At 38.6% G+C, this 15,047-nt stretch overlaps 1 long non-coding RNA gene across 1 annotated transcript in view; it reads right to left on the reverse strand.

Annotated features, from left to right (window-relative positions):
* LOC140607982 (uncharacterized) overlaps nt 1-14,503 on the reverse strand; it is a 114,559-nt gene extending 100,056 nt beyond the window's left edge. Inside the window, exons 1-2 of the long non-coding RNA XR_012009924.1 lie at nt 14,336-14,503; nt 11,784-11,877 (exon numbers count right to left, since the gene is read on the reverse strand). This is a non-coding gene — a long non-coding RNA (uncharacterized lncRNA). The remainder of the gene's footprint in view (nt 1-11,783; nt 11,878-14,335) is intronic.
* Between the last annotated feature and the right edge of the window lie 544 nt (nt 14,504-15,047).

A 15,047-nucleotide genomic window follows, 5' to 3' on the forward strand; every position in this document is an offset into this window, starting at 1 on the left:
ACTTCTAATTGCCTAGAATATTAAGAATTAAGATGTGTAAAATTTAGTTCAGAAGCAGAAATCCCCATGAAGATGGATTCCCCTATGGTGATTTTGGGATTTTTCTGCATGTGATCTATAGAATGATTTCTGACAGTGTCCTAGTCTTGATGGACTCCTTAAAGGCAAGGTCAAGTCTCACTTTTAGTCAAAGAATGTATTGGATTTCAGATTTTAGTGTAAGAATGACTAGGGAAGCTTATGAACAGTGTAGATTCAATTTATCGTGACATTCTTCACTGCCCCAAATCTTAAAATGGTATATCTGAGCCGGAACCCAGAATCTGTAGGGTTTTTTTTTTTTTTAAGATTTATTTATTTATTTGCAAGAGAGAGATTGCATAAGTATGTGAAAAGAGGGAGATGGGGAGAGAGAATCTCAAGCAGACACCACCCCCCCCCCACACTAAGCAACAAGTTCTCTCCACAGCACTAACACCCTTGCTCCAGTGACTCTGAGACACATATTCTGGATATTATATTTAAGAAGATGTTTCCTCTAGCTACCATTATCCATTTCTTCTAGATTGGCCAGAAGCAGGATGTGATCTGAATTCAGAAAGTACAGACAAGGAAAGCTCTGAAGATTAACCACAGAAAGTGAAAAGCTTAGAGGAATCTTCTCCACGCAGCCACCTCACCATATTTACACTTTCTTGTGTATTCACTTATTCGTTCTTCCACATGTTCAACTTCCATTCACAGCTTTTGGGTTTCAAGGTCAATACCCCAGAGTCTCAGGGTAGGGAGGGGTTCTGACAAATGCCATGTAAGGTTCCTTGATAACTACTGAGCAGCACAAATAGTAAATATTTCTGTATAGGAATCCAAATAAGTAATAAATTATTGTGGATGGGCAGGTTACAAAGGCTTCAAAAACTATTTAGTCATTTGACAAATATTTATTGAATGCCTACCATGTGAATGAATTAATAAAAAATTGTTGAGCATTTTGTTTCAAAGGGCAATTGACTAACAATAAAACATTTATTAAGTCATTCTACTTATTCATTTGTGAAACATTTATTGAGCACTTACCACATATCAAATAGCCAAGTGCTAAAAATGCAAAGATAAATTCAGTCAGCCACAGACACTTAAAAGATGCCTACCATGAGCCAACCACTTTTTGAGGCACCAAAGATAGAGCAGTGAACAACCTTAACAAAGATCCTTGTTGTTATGGGGCCCACATTCTAGGGTGTAAATTCAGGATGCACAGCAAGAACAAAGGGTTTACAAAGTAAGTAAAATACGTATAGAATTTTGTTAGTGATAAGAGCCATGGAGAAAAATCAAACGAGAAAAGGCATGAGAATGTCAGGGGTGGAGGATACTTGCAATTAGAGGAGGCTAGTGAAGGTTTCACTGAGATGACCCTTAGGTAAAAATCTGAAGAGTGGAGAGGAAGTAAGTTATGCAGGCACCCTGGGAAAAAGCATTCCAGGCTGAGGGAACAGCAAGTGCAAAGACTGAGAGCAGAAAAATGCCTAGAATGTTTGAGGACTAGCTAGGTGGAAGCAAGAGGGAGAGCAATAGAAGATACAAAAACTGATAAATAGCGGGGTTTTGTAGGATTTTACTCTGACATTGGGAGTCATTGACATATTTCAAGCATGGAAGTGTGTGGTTAGACTTCCATTTAGGAATGCTTTCAACGCGATTTCTGGGTGCAGAGTTGTGAAGAGCCTGGGTGAAGGTCTAAAAGAAATGTTAAAAGTAGTGAGAGGTGTTAGAACAATTTAAGTTAGAACTACACCAGGAGCATTGCAGCATACGTGAGAAGTGGTCTGATTCTGATATGATTTTGACATAGAATCAAACATTTGCTGATGGATTGGACATGTGGGGGGGTGAGGGAAAAGAAAGGTATTAAGGACGACTCCAAGTTTTTAAGCCCAGAAGTCCAAAGTTGCCAGTAGCTTAGGATATTAACAAAGGACAGGAGAAGCAAATCTGGGGAAGATCAGGAGATCCATCTCTGCATCTGTTATGTGTGAGATGTCTACCAGACATCAAGAGGTGATGTCAAGGAGGCCACTGGGTATTTGGCAGTACATGGGAAGGTCAGTGCTTAAGATGAGAATGTGCTTGTCATCAGTATATAAATAGCATTTGAGGCCATGTACTTGGGTGAGGTCCCTGAAAGTGACTGTAAAAACAGTTTGGGGCATTTTCATGCCTGGAAACCAGCTGCAAAGGAGACTTTCATGGACTATGGCTTTAAAAATGTCTAGGATTCTGTTTTTGTTCTCCTCCATTTCATTCTCCATTTTGAGTGATCTTTTCTAAACAAAATCAGATTTCCCATATCCTCTCCCAAAAACCTCTCAATAACTAATGCTCTTAGGATAGGATGCTCTTAAACTGGTCTACAAGGTCCTGCATGGCCTGGCGGCCACCCTCTGCAGGCTCATTCACAACCCCCCACCCGCTGTTCTCCAAACACACTATTTTCTTTCAATTCTTCAAAGAGTAGTTCTTCCTGGGCTTTTGCATGAAATGTTCCACGTCCTACTACAGTCTTTCCCTTCATTTTTTTTTTTCTTGGTAATTCCCTCAGAAACCTTCTAGAATTCAGTCAAATTCTCCCTAGCCCTTCCTCTGCTCTCCCCAGTACCATATAACTTCCTGTCCTAGCACTTACACAGAGCTAATATAAGCTTTGCTGCATGATCATCCGATTTTTCTCTGCTTCCACCAGACCATAAGCATGATGACAGCAAAGACCTTGATCACTGCTTTACATATTCCCAGACCCTGGCACAACACATGACATGAAGTAGATGTTCAATAAGTCTTTAAAGGTAGAATTAACAAATGAAGGTAATCTGAAGTTTTATTTCTAAAGATGTAGGCCAATAACATTCACATTCCCTTGGGTTACTCAAAGAAATTTCTACATACTGCCAGAAGTACCCTCACAATGATAAAGAAAATAATAGTTCACCTCCCTTCTAAATGGCATATTCCAAATTTAACTTCTGTTACCTTTTGCCTATTTCAGAGAAATGTCCCTTTATAACAAGCAAGTCATGTAAACAGAACTTCAGACATGAACAGTGTGTCTGATGAGTCTCAAAGCAAGGAGAAAGAGTGCAAGGAAGTGCCCAGAGGGTCAGGTTATACCATGACTTTGCACAGTGAATGACCACCAATTTACGATGCTACACAAATTATGGAATATGGATAGTAGATTAACTATAAGAAAAGGTCAGCCTGTAGAGGAAGTCACAGAACCCAGGAAGTAAGGAGCCCACTCTCCTTGTGACTGGAATCACTGCCTGGGGAGCTAAGTTCATGCAAATGGGCTATCAACCAGGCAAGCCCTTTTCAATCTTTGGGCTAAAGCAATTTGTCTAGCCTGGTGCACAGCTATAGATCTTGCTTTTTTCCTGAATCAACATGATCTATGCTAGACTTTGATTGAAAAAAAAAAAAAAAAAAAGCTAGTCAGACGGGTGAAGGATTTTCCTTGTGGATTTTCTGGATCATATCAGCCATAAACTGAAGTACAGATACTCTGTTTAAACCAAGCGCATGATTAAAGAGACGTATTCCTATTAAGTGTTGAATTTTGGAAGACTGTGGCTTCCTAACAGCTAAACATAATATATAATTATATGACATCATGTTGCACTGTAACTTTGACTTAAAAAAAATAAATACTTAATAGAGATTGCCTACTAACTATCCATGCATGCTTGTGAAAGAAATATAATTAACTCAAGTTTATGGCTGAGAGAAATGAAACTTTTAAAATAAGTTTAAAACTAATCTGTAAAATCAAATACCACAAAGTCTAGATGCTCAGCTTTCTTCAATAGACAACAGGCTTGGTAAAATGGGCAGCTTTCAAAGACATGGTATGATACAAGAATGATACACACAATAAATGAAAATGCTTTATATAAAATGTAGTACACAATTTCTTTCAATGATGATCCCATCCTTATAGGATGGTCTAGACTTTAGGATCATTTTGGAAATTCCAACTGGCTTTTAAAAGCTAAAAATGTGTTATCCCATGGAACAAGAAGCATCAGTAGGGCAATCTCAAGGCATTACAGTCAAGGCTGCTTCTCCACCTTTTAGCATTTCTCTTAGACCTACACCCTCTGTATATATCTATTTTGTTCTCAGTTTGGCTTCCTTCTTGGTCACAGGATGGTGGCCAGCAACACCTGGGATTCCAGCTTTCCTGAGTGTGTCCAGTTAAAAAGAGGTGACTTGCCCTCAACACGGAATAAAAAACTTTTCCCTTCATCTGATTGGTCCAAGTTGGTCACACATCCACCCCAGTCCACCAACAAGAGTTACTAGTAGAATGTCAAATACCCATTATCTTCTCAGGGCATCCCTCAGTGACATGTGGGCTGCAGGAAGTGGAGGCTAGACCAGAAAATTCTGTTCCAGAAGAAAGAACAGAGGAGCCCCCTCTGAGCAGGCTATCAACAGAATCCATTAAAGACCTCCGGAAATAATCTAGCTTTTAATCCTAAAGCAAAAACCTATCCTGAGGAAAAGAAAAATTTTATAACACAAATTTCATTGTGTTTAAAATATTCACCAATTACTTAATTTGGAATATTTAATCACTAAAACTAATCCTTTATTCATCATTTCTCTTAGTTGTATTATTGTTTTGTTCCACCTTCAACAGTTCTTTTTCTCCTCATTAAACTTTGAACCCCTTGTTGTGTCTTCTGCTTCATCATAGAGCCCCCACTGTACCCTGTCCATTACTTTACAACCAGCAGGGACCAAACCATTTGACTGGCTGCTAAATTCCAGCCAATTGGCTTCCTCACTCCGTGGCCTTTTGGCTCAGAGCAAGCACAGCATCAGTTGAGTCGGTGTGACATCTTCTATCCAGGGAGTCTTCCCTATCCTGGCAGGAAGACAAACCCTACAGGCTAATTACTAAGCATGTGGTTTTCAATTAATAATGCCTATGATTAGCATGGAGCAATTTTTATCTAACATGGGTATTACTAGCCTGAAAAATTATCTCCAAAAAAAATCTAAGAACATATGTGTGGAGAGTATAGAAAAAGCAAGCATATCTTCAATGGTTAAAACACACACACACACACACAGTCACAAAAATAAGATTTCCTTTGGTAAGGAGAGTAAATTTTGAAGGATTTCAGCATGATTGAAGACAATTTTAGTCTGAAGTATTGTAAAATGCAGTGGAGCCAGTTGGTAGATAAGGTAAATAAGCCTGCCCACCTCTGACTATGTCCTTTTATAATAACTGTAGCTTTAGAACACTAAATAAGTGAAATACAAGTTTGTAATTACACTTTTTTTTTCTGATGGATATTGTTACAGGAGAGTGACAGTTGCTCAATTGTCTGCTATTGACCTAATGTGCTTGGATTGATTCAGAGAAAAAAGCTCATGTATGTATTTGCTGACTCAAAGGAAATTTCCATTAAAATTAGGAATTTGTATATGCTCCAGTGAATGAAGTAGTTTATATTCTCCACCTCATTTGTCTACTTGGTTGTTAATCTTTAAGAAGCTGATTAAGTAGTCTGGTTCAATCTTGTAATTCAATTCTAAAAAAAATAAAAATGAATAAGATAGAAATTGTAATGTCATCTGCGTTATCACATATCTTTCACCATGTGTAATACAAAGAATGTTGTTGCAAAACACTAAGTACTACAAAACAAAACATTTTCAATAATTCCCTAAGTATCCTTAAATGGTATTTTTGAATTTCTAGGTCATTTCCTAATTATCATTCCATAATTTTCAGAAGATGATATTTAGTAGCTGGGCCCTAAATGTATATTTTTAAAGTTTAATTTTTTTCATGATACTTTATTAGGTTACCCTGAAGCCATCCACATTTCTGTGGGTTAAATAATGGCCCACATAGTCTATATTTATGCTCCAATAGGAGCATAGTGCAAATAATTGAAATCCAAAAATAAACCTCAACTCAGTGGATATTTAAAACTCCCCCAAACAAAATCTTTGATCAGACTTGAAGCAATATTAATAACACTAATAACACTAACAATCATCCTAATACCTCTGACTTGCATTACATGAATCATTTCACTTATTTTCTCATATCAATCATATGAAGAAGTATTGCTATCTCTTCTTTATAGATTAGCAAACAGGCTCAGACAGGCTATACTGTTCACTTGTGATTTCCCCTCATCTTTTGCATTAAGCATGGTCTGGCATCTTAATTAATAAATGGCACAATCAAAGAGCAGCTATGTAATGGGCAAGAACTGAAGAATTACAGGCAAGTGCAATACTCAGTAGTTCAAAAGTGGAGAAACTGAGACCAGGATGAGGAAAACAGTGTGACAGCACATGGATTTTGGCTCATATTACTTACTTAGCAGGAGCTAAATAACTTGAACTTCAGTGAGACTCTGCAGCAGGTTCCCCGGGCAAGAAGCAACGTTCTCCACTCTGGCATAGCATAACTGCTACTTTATTTGAGGAGAACAGTATTCCTTCCTGGTCTTTCTGAAAATGAAAACCTGAAATGTGGGCCAAAAATCATCCTATCGATTACAGATTAAAATAAAAAATCATAATTATGAGGATGAGGGTAGAAATTGTAAAAATGCTAGGAAAACTCTAAAATAGTCTTAAAATATGAATTTTTTTTTTAAACGAAGCCTTGGGACTCCTCGGTTGGCTCAGTGCTTGAATGTCTGCCCTTGAATCAGGTCTTGATCCTGGGGTCTTGGGATCCAGTCTGACATCAGACTCCCTGCAGGAAGTCTGCTACTCCCTCTGTCTGTGTCTCTGCCTCTCTCTCTCTTTCTCTCTCTGAATCTCTCATGAATAAATAAATAAAATCTTAAATAAAAAATAAAAATATAGCCTTAAAGAGAGACTGATAAAGAAACAGAAATAACTTTGGTGACATAAGAATTAGAAAAGGGAAAGAGAGTTCAAAGGAAAGCGCTATTAGCAAAGTTAAGGAAAAATAGGTAGGCAGGGAAAAATATTAAGGAACATATATGACCAACAAATCATTAATATCCTAACTATAGAAAGAGTTCTTGCAAACCATTAGGAGGAAAAACTGCCCAATTTCCTGCCAAACACATACATCACACAAAGAGCTAAAGACATAAGCAGGCAAAAGAGTCATTGTAAATGGCCAAGAAATATAATTTTTAAATGCTCACCTTCACCAATAAAGCCAAATAAATGCAAGCTCTTGTTAGAATATCTTATTGTCTCTGTCAGTTGTATAATAAAGAAATAATAAAAGCATATTTAAAACTCATTCTCCTCTTTTCACTTGGAATAGAATTAAGCTGTTTTTATAAAGTACTTTAAGCTTCAGTAAGCATAATGTTGAATTATAAACTTTACAGTAAAGCAATTTGAAAATAAAATACCTATATTAATATAAGCAGAGTGCCCACATCTAAGATCATCCCCTCAAGACCTCTCCAAAGAGAAATCTGTTCAGTTCTTTCAACTTCTTAAAAAATTTCATTGGTCTGCTTTATAATGTCTTTTAACAGACATTTCTCCTAAAATATGCGGTGCCTTTGGAACTACAAAAAATGAACATTGGGAGAGGCCATCATATTTCATGTCATATGGGGGATATCCATTGTTTTTCAGGATACCTCAAGTTTGGGGTCTGAACTCACAGGATGTGTTATTCATTTGGGACTTTGACTAACCATTTGTTTCTTCTCTTAAATCTGAATATTTACACATATATTTAAGTTATTTTTATGTAAAGAATGAATCTTTTACCAAACCAAGTATAAGCACTTTATGTTCTCTTTAATCCAGAGACCACAGAGGGAAAAGTGCATGGGCTTTGGAATAGAAAGGACCTGGATTTAAATACTGGCTGTGCCACTCACAAACTCTGTGTGTTGGGTAAGGCCTCTAAACCCGGAATTTTTTTTTTTTTTTTTTTTTTTTTTTTTTAATGTGCAAGTTGGAATTAGAGTACTTTCTTGCATAGGTTTATAAAGCTTGCAGTGGGGACACCTGGTTGGCTCAGTGCTTGAGCATCTGCCTTCAGCCCAGGATGTGATCCTGGGCTCCTGGGATCCAGTCCTACATCACGCTCCCTGCAGGGGGCTTGCTTTTCCCTCTGCTTATGTCTCTGCCTCTCTTTCTCTGCCTCTCATGAATAAATAAACAAAATCAAGAAAGAAAGAAGAAAGAAAGAAAGAAAGAAAGAAAGAAAGAAAGAAAGAAAGAAAGAAAGAAAAAGAAAGAAAGAAGAAAAGAAAAGAAGAAAAGAAAAGAAAAAAGAAAAGAAAAGAAAAAAGAAAAGAAAAGAAAAGAAAAGAAAAGAAAAGAAAAGAAAAGAAAAGAAAAGAAAAGAAAGAAAAAAAAAGAAAAGAAAAGAAAAAAGAAAAGAAAGCAAGCTTGCAATGTGTTTGGCCAAGTGCTAGGTACTCACTAAACAGTAGCTGTTGTTGATGAAGCAGGTGAGAAACGGTGGTTTTATACATATGAGTATAATGGCTTGAATTGTGACCCCCCAAAAGATATGACCAAGTTCTCATTTCCAAAACCTGTGAATTTATTTGGAACTAGAGTCTTTGTAGATGTAATCAAAAGAAGATGAGGATGTATTGGAATAGGGGGGACTCTAAATCTAATGACAAGTGTCCTCTCAAGAAGAGGACAGGACACAGAGAAAGACAGAGACACACACAGAGAAAGCCATGTGAAGGTGATGCAGCTATAAACTAAGGAATGCCAAGGATTTCCAGAAGCCACTAGAAGCTAGATAAGGGGCAAGGATTCTTCCCTAGAGCATTCAGAGGGAGCACAGTCCTGTCCTGCTGACATCTTGATTTTGGACTTCTGACCTCCAGAATTGTGAGGGAATAAATTTCTGTTGTCTTAAATCACTTTGTTGCGGCAACCCCAAGAAACCACTACAATAATTTAGCCCAAATTCTTACTCAGGCTTTTGGTATCTTTTAAGACCTCGCATAACAATGGCTATCAGTTAACCGATTGGGTCCATTAGAATTCCTTTTGAAGAGTATCCAGCACAGTACCAGGGATAGGCAGGCACCCTGAGGTGAGGTTTAATGGCAATGATACAGTTACAAGCAGAACGAACAAAACAAAAAACTTTTGCTCATGACATCAAAATAATTAAAGCAAATTTCAAAGATTGAGTGTTGAATTATGCACCCAATTAACTTTATTCTACATCTTTGTGTATGGAACTGTACACACCAGTCTCATTTCTTGGAAGTCATAGGAAAGATGATAAGTTCTGACAAAAGCTATGTTATAAAAACTGATTCTATCTTTAAAATAAAGACTAATAAAAGAAAGAAAAAACTACAACTAAAGGAAATCAAGCCCGTAATGATGAACGATGCTGATGGACTGATAGATGTTAACAAAAGGAAAGGGAAAAAGAAATCTACAATACAGATTCTACTTTCATTCGTCTCAAAGGTTTTTGTTTGGTTTTGTCTGTAGAGCAAAAATGGAATATTACATTCCCTGTGCAGTTAAGTTTATGAAGCTCCATCTTATTCTGACATTTTGTTTGTTTATTTTGCCCCTGGCTAAAGCCAAAAATGGAAGAACCTCAAATATTTTAGAATAGATTTTGGCAGTTGCTTTATTGTTTTTTAAAAATCCTTTAAATAAGGAGGGCACTTGTGATGAGCACTGGGTGTTCTATGTAAATGATGAATCACTGAATTCTACTCCTGAAACCAATATTGCACTGTATGCTAACTAAAATTCAAAGAAAAATTAAAAAAAAATTAATCCTTTAAAGATAAATTTCTGCATAGAAGATAATCTCTGAGCCCCAGACCAAGTAAGTGTTCTGCTCAGTTTAAGCCAAAACAGTTTTGGACTTTAGGAAAATGTTAATACCAGCACTAAAATTTATTCTGTTAATTGCTCTAATAATCAATAAGTAATTTTCATTCTAAACTAGGTTCTCTATGTGACTTAAATAAACCAACCAAAGATCATTTACATCTCAAGAACAATTCCTAATAATGTCACATCATTAAATTTCACCCTGGTTCTCAATAATGTCAGTTAGTGACCAAGAAAGGGACTTATTACCTTGGTCAAGTCCTCAGGGGCATAAAGTGAACCAACGGGGTGAAGGATTTTCTTGTTGCACCATGGTACTGAGTGAACCTTTCTTCTCCCGGGATTTTTGGCACGATCTAGTTGCAGACTGGTATTTTTCTTTTCATTTTCTCTATGTGTCTTTCACTCTCCCCACTCCTTCCCTTACTTCTCTCTCCTCTCTCATTTTCTTTCTTCTCTCCTTTTCCTTCCTTCCATATTTGCTTTTAAATAGAATACTTTTGAGCCCACTATTGGTGAAAAATTCACAAGGGGAAGAATCTACTGCGTCCTCCTGCTCATTGCATATGATCAATAGAAAGAGCAAAACATCTTAAGAAAACCTCCATACACTGGGCTCTTTATCCTGAAAAAATAAGTAAGGAGGAGTAGATATTTGGGAGTTATCTATGCAGATCGTTTAATATAGGTGTCCTATTTGGACATTATTTCTAAGAGAAATATTTTGGGACTACATTTCTAGGTTAGTTATTTATATTGACCAAGTTAAATAGTCACTAGCTTCTTCAGCCTGTGCTGTATGTTTGCAATGATGTACAATCCACCATGTATCGGTAAAAATCAGTGTTTGTATGGCTAAAAATGTGTATAACTGAAATAGTGAAAATCATTACTATTTTAAAATACATTTTTAACAATGCTTTTGTGATACCAATACACTTGCTGAAGATATTGAAATTTTTATGTTAATTAAACAACCCTAACCACTCGGTACATTTCAGATATGTACACTTTGTAATTACCTCCATTATTGAAATAGCTGGCTTGATTTATCCTTGCCACAGTAACATTGTAGCTTCTGTTATTTTTGTCTTTGGAAAAACATAGGTCCCAGCGAGGGAATATAAAACTATTACTGTAAATTAAATATTAAAGCTAACTTATTTTTGCATAAGAATGCTGTCAAATAATGGTGATAACTATTGCTAAGATAGAAACTATTTTTTGGCTTTTTCTTTTTTGGGAAGCACAAATTAAAATCCAATTTTTAGTTCTTTTGGTAAATTGCATGTAGTTAGTGTGTATAGTTTTACTGATGGTAGTAGCTTAAGGGGGAGCTATTATAGTCTTAGTTTAGCGATTAAGAAATACAACATTTGTTGAAGGGCTAGGCCTTTTAGTCTAGAATGGATTAGCACTTGATCCTTCCTTAAGCATTTTTATACAGGAGTGCATTATCCTTGGAGCCACCCTGGGCTCCATGCCTCATTAGCTTGGGTGTTAGATAAATCAAAGGCAGCCTCGGAGACAAAGATAAGCAAACTGCAGGCCAGCAAGATGATGATGTATGGATCCAGGAGGCTAATAGGAAAGTATTGACAGGAAAATGGTGTGCTTATCCTGCAATCACTGCATATTGCAATGAGAGCTCCCAAAAGCAGATGGGATACACTTCAGGGAATGTGCAGCTACAAGACTGCTAGGCAGAAATGGATTTGTGCTTTAAATTCTAACAAGAACTTGGTTTCTTTTTAGCAGAAATTCAAATGCATTAGAACATGTAAGAGCAAGAGCCACAGCAAACTCTAAAAAGAGAGCACTCATTTCAGAAGAGCAAGCATTGGAATTATTTCCATTCCAGAAGATTTTTCTCACCAATTATAATCTCTATATAGCAAGGAAAAAACACTTACTCGTGCTTTCCATGATCTTATCTGCTCTATCCGTCTTTAGTACACTACAAAGTTGGTTTCTTGATACTTCCACAAGAATCAAAACGAACACCACCTGAGTAATGTTAATATGGAGAAAAAATATATATATACATATGTGTGTATATATATTTTTTAATGTGTTTTGTAGCTAAATAACATTTTTAGATTCTTACCTACAATCAATATCTTAAACTAAATTAGACTTTTAAGTCTTATGCTCAGAGTCTTGTAGTTGTGAGAATTTTTTCCCCTGCTCTTTTGGAAATCATGCATTTTGTATATTTTTAAAGCTAATTCAGCCATTTGTAAAATTGAAAAAACTAGTGTAAAAAATAACAATATGATGACCCTGTTCATTAGAATCACATATTCAGAAAAACATTCATTAATACTCATTTGACCTGAGCCTATTGGGGTACTGCTGTGGGTGGAAGGTTAACTAACAGAATTGATTTTCCAAATCATGATGTACTTGTTCAATCTCTTTCTTCCCTGGCTCAAAATAGGACTCTCTGATTTACTTTAAGTGATGGTACAGTCAACTGTTCTTCTGAAATAAGACTGGCTATGAGTTCTGGGTTCAACTCTTTTATTTCTGGCGGGGGGGGAGGGATTATCTTGCTGATAGGAGAATTCTGCAACCCCACAAAGGCCTGGGTAGTTTTTGCATGGGATACATGCTAACTAATGTACCACAATTCCGACGGAAATGGATCTGCTTTAGATTCAGAGCACTGTATTATAATGATAGGTGAGGGTCTGACTGCAGTCAGGAAGTGAGCCCAAACCACACAGATAAGCTGAGAGAAAAAATCAGAGGGGGACAGTCTTACAGATTGGGCATCAAAAGTTACGGTAACTGATGTGTTAATTTTGGAGCTACTGGGCCGTTCTATGTTATCATCTAAAAATATAAGGTTTCCCCATATTTAAGGCACTAGGGTACTTTATCTCATATACTATGCACATGAGTTTAGCAAAACATACTGTTGGCATAGGCAGTGTATCCTAATTCATCATAGACCTTTCATTTCAATTTCTGAATCCTTTGTTCAAAGGCAAGTAGAGACAGGTGAAGACTTTATAGTTTAATTGCATTTACAGAGGATGAGCAAAGAGCCAACGAAACTCCATGGTCAAGTGTGGATTTTACAGATGGGAAAAAGGAGGCCCCTTGTACTCCCCAAGATGAAACCACTTGCCAAAGGCCAAACAATTAGCATCAGTGCAGAACTAGATTCTAGGTCAGTTGACAACTAGTTCAAAGTTTCTAACTTGCTTCATCTCTAATCAGCATAGAATAGGGGGAGTGCAGAGGTGGGACATTGCCATATCACAGTGATGAAAAATGAAAAATTAGTGAATCGCAAGAAACTGAATCGCAAGAAAGAAACATACTTCTCCCAGATTGCTAGGTACCTCCAACACAATTGCATCATTGCAAAGAAAAAGGAACGCAGAGGACTATCTGTCCTCTCCTGCAAGTGACTGGCTAGACAGCAAGTTTCCTGCTGCACTCTGTCACCCAGGCCAGACACCCACCCTCAGGGGCTGGTGGTTTGAAGCTGGGGTAAGTTTGTCTCTCCTATTTTTCCCCTGATCTGAACTAGTGCTCCACTTACTCATTATTACTTAATTCCACATTCTCCATCCTTCTTCCAAGAATTTCTGACTTAATACCTTTCTTAAAATCAGCACTAGAACTATTTTGCCAAATGTGAAGATTATATAAATCTTTCCAAATAAGATTGTTATAAATAAATCACTTCATCACATAATTCAGTGCAATATGATCACTATAAAAATATAAAGAAAATGTCAATTGGTTTACTTCCCTCTAAATCATCATTCCTAAAAACCGTGCAGATAAAGGTCACATGTTTTCAATTTCCGCTCTTAAAGGTTTGCTATCCTTGGCTAGAAGCATGTTCTCTCTTTCTCTCTCTCTCTGTTCACCCAACCCCCACTTCCAATTTCAAGAGAGGAAATGGTCAAATGGAACATCAGAGTTCAGTGCAGACAGCTGGTCAGGTTCTCGATGCAATGGTAATCTTAAGAATAATAGATAAATGCGTTGCACGTGCGGATTTTAAAACCCTACTTAATGGTGTCATCTGTTACGTCCTAGAAGTTACCCGAACGTGATTCTTAAAATCCTAACCAGAAACTAATTCAGAACCCCTATCAAGGGGGATCCCTGGGTGGCTCAGCGGCTTAGCACCTGCCTTTGGCTCCGGGAGTGATCCTGGAGACCCGGGATCGAGGTCCACATCGAGCTCCCTGCATGGGGCCTGCTTCTCCCTCTGCCTGTGTCTCTGTCTCTCATGAATGAATAAATTTTAAAAATCTTAAAAAAAAAAAAAAAAGAACTTCTATCTGTTCCTCAGAGAGCGGTCCCTTTACCACTCCCGAGGAGGCTGCAAGGAACCCAGGCGTCCAGTGAACAAGTCCGGGGTCACAAAGGAGCCCCGCAGGGATGGAAACGGACTCCCTGCCCTAAGCGCGCTACCTAGCGGGCCTCGCGCCCTCACCTGGCCGCGGAGGTAAGGGCCATTCATTTCCCAGCCCCTCTGCAAAGCCCGCATTGGCAGAGGTGCGCCCTTCATCACGTTCTGCCTTTGTTCCGGGGTCGGGGCTGCTCCCCGGGCTCTGCCCCTTAGCCGGGGGAGCCGCGTGATTAATGCACCGGCTCCGGGCCGGGCCCCCAGGACACCCCCGCCCCCCGCAGGGCGCGCGCTCTCGCCGCGGTGGCTGCGCCTTTAACCGCCTTGGCCGCGCCGCCCGCCCCGCCGCCCGCAGCTGGGCCTCCGGGTGGCCTGGCCGGCCGCGTCCTGCACCCTGGGACGCGGGCAGGGTGTGTTCATTACTCATCTGTGACAACAGCCCATCGAGTAAGATGTAGAACTCAATTCCAGCCGAGAGACCTATAATATCGGAGTCAGGAGGTTATCGCTGGGGGACCTGCACCTTGCTCCCGGCCTCTCTTATCGAGAGCTTTACAGCCTCTGCTGGGGCCAGCGTCTTGTGCAGCTGAGGGCGGCAGATCTGGCCTCAGATTAGCATACATCTTCCTAAGTGGTACTGCATTTAATTAAAAAGTAAGCCCTTAGTTAATTTTCCCCCCTTACTGTAGTGTAGGGAAAAGAGGAGATGGGCGTTGTAAAATCGGGGGAAAGAAAGGCCCCGTCCTGACCGCTTGTGCCTCAGCCCTCGCAGCAGAGGCGATCTCTCAGGGGTGCGGGG

This window comes from Canis lupus, chromosome 17 (genome assembly GCF_048164855.1).
Source record: "Canis lupus baileyi chromosome 17, mCanLup2.hap1, whole genome shotgun sequence".
Lineage (NCBI taxonomy): Eukaryota > Metazoa > Chordata > Mammalia > Carnivora > Canidae > Canis > Canis lupus.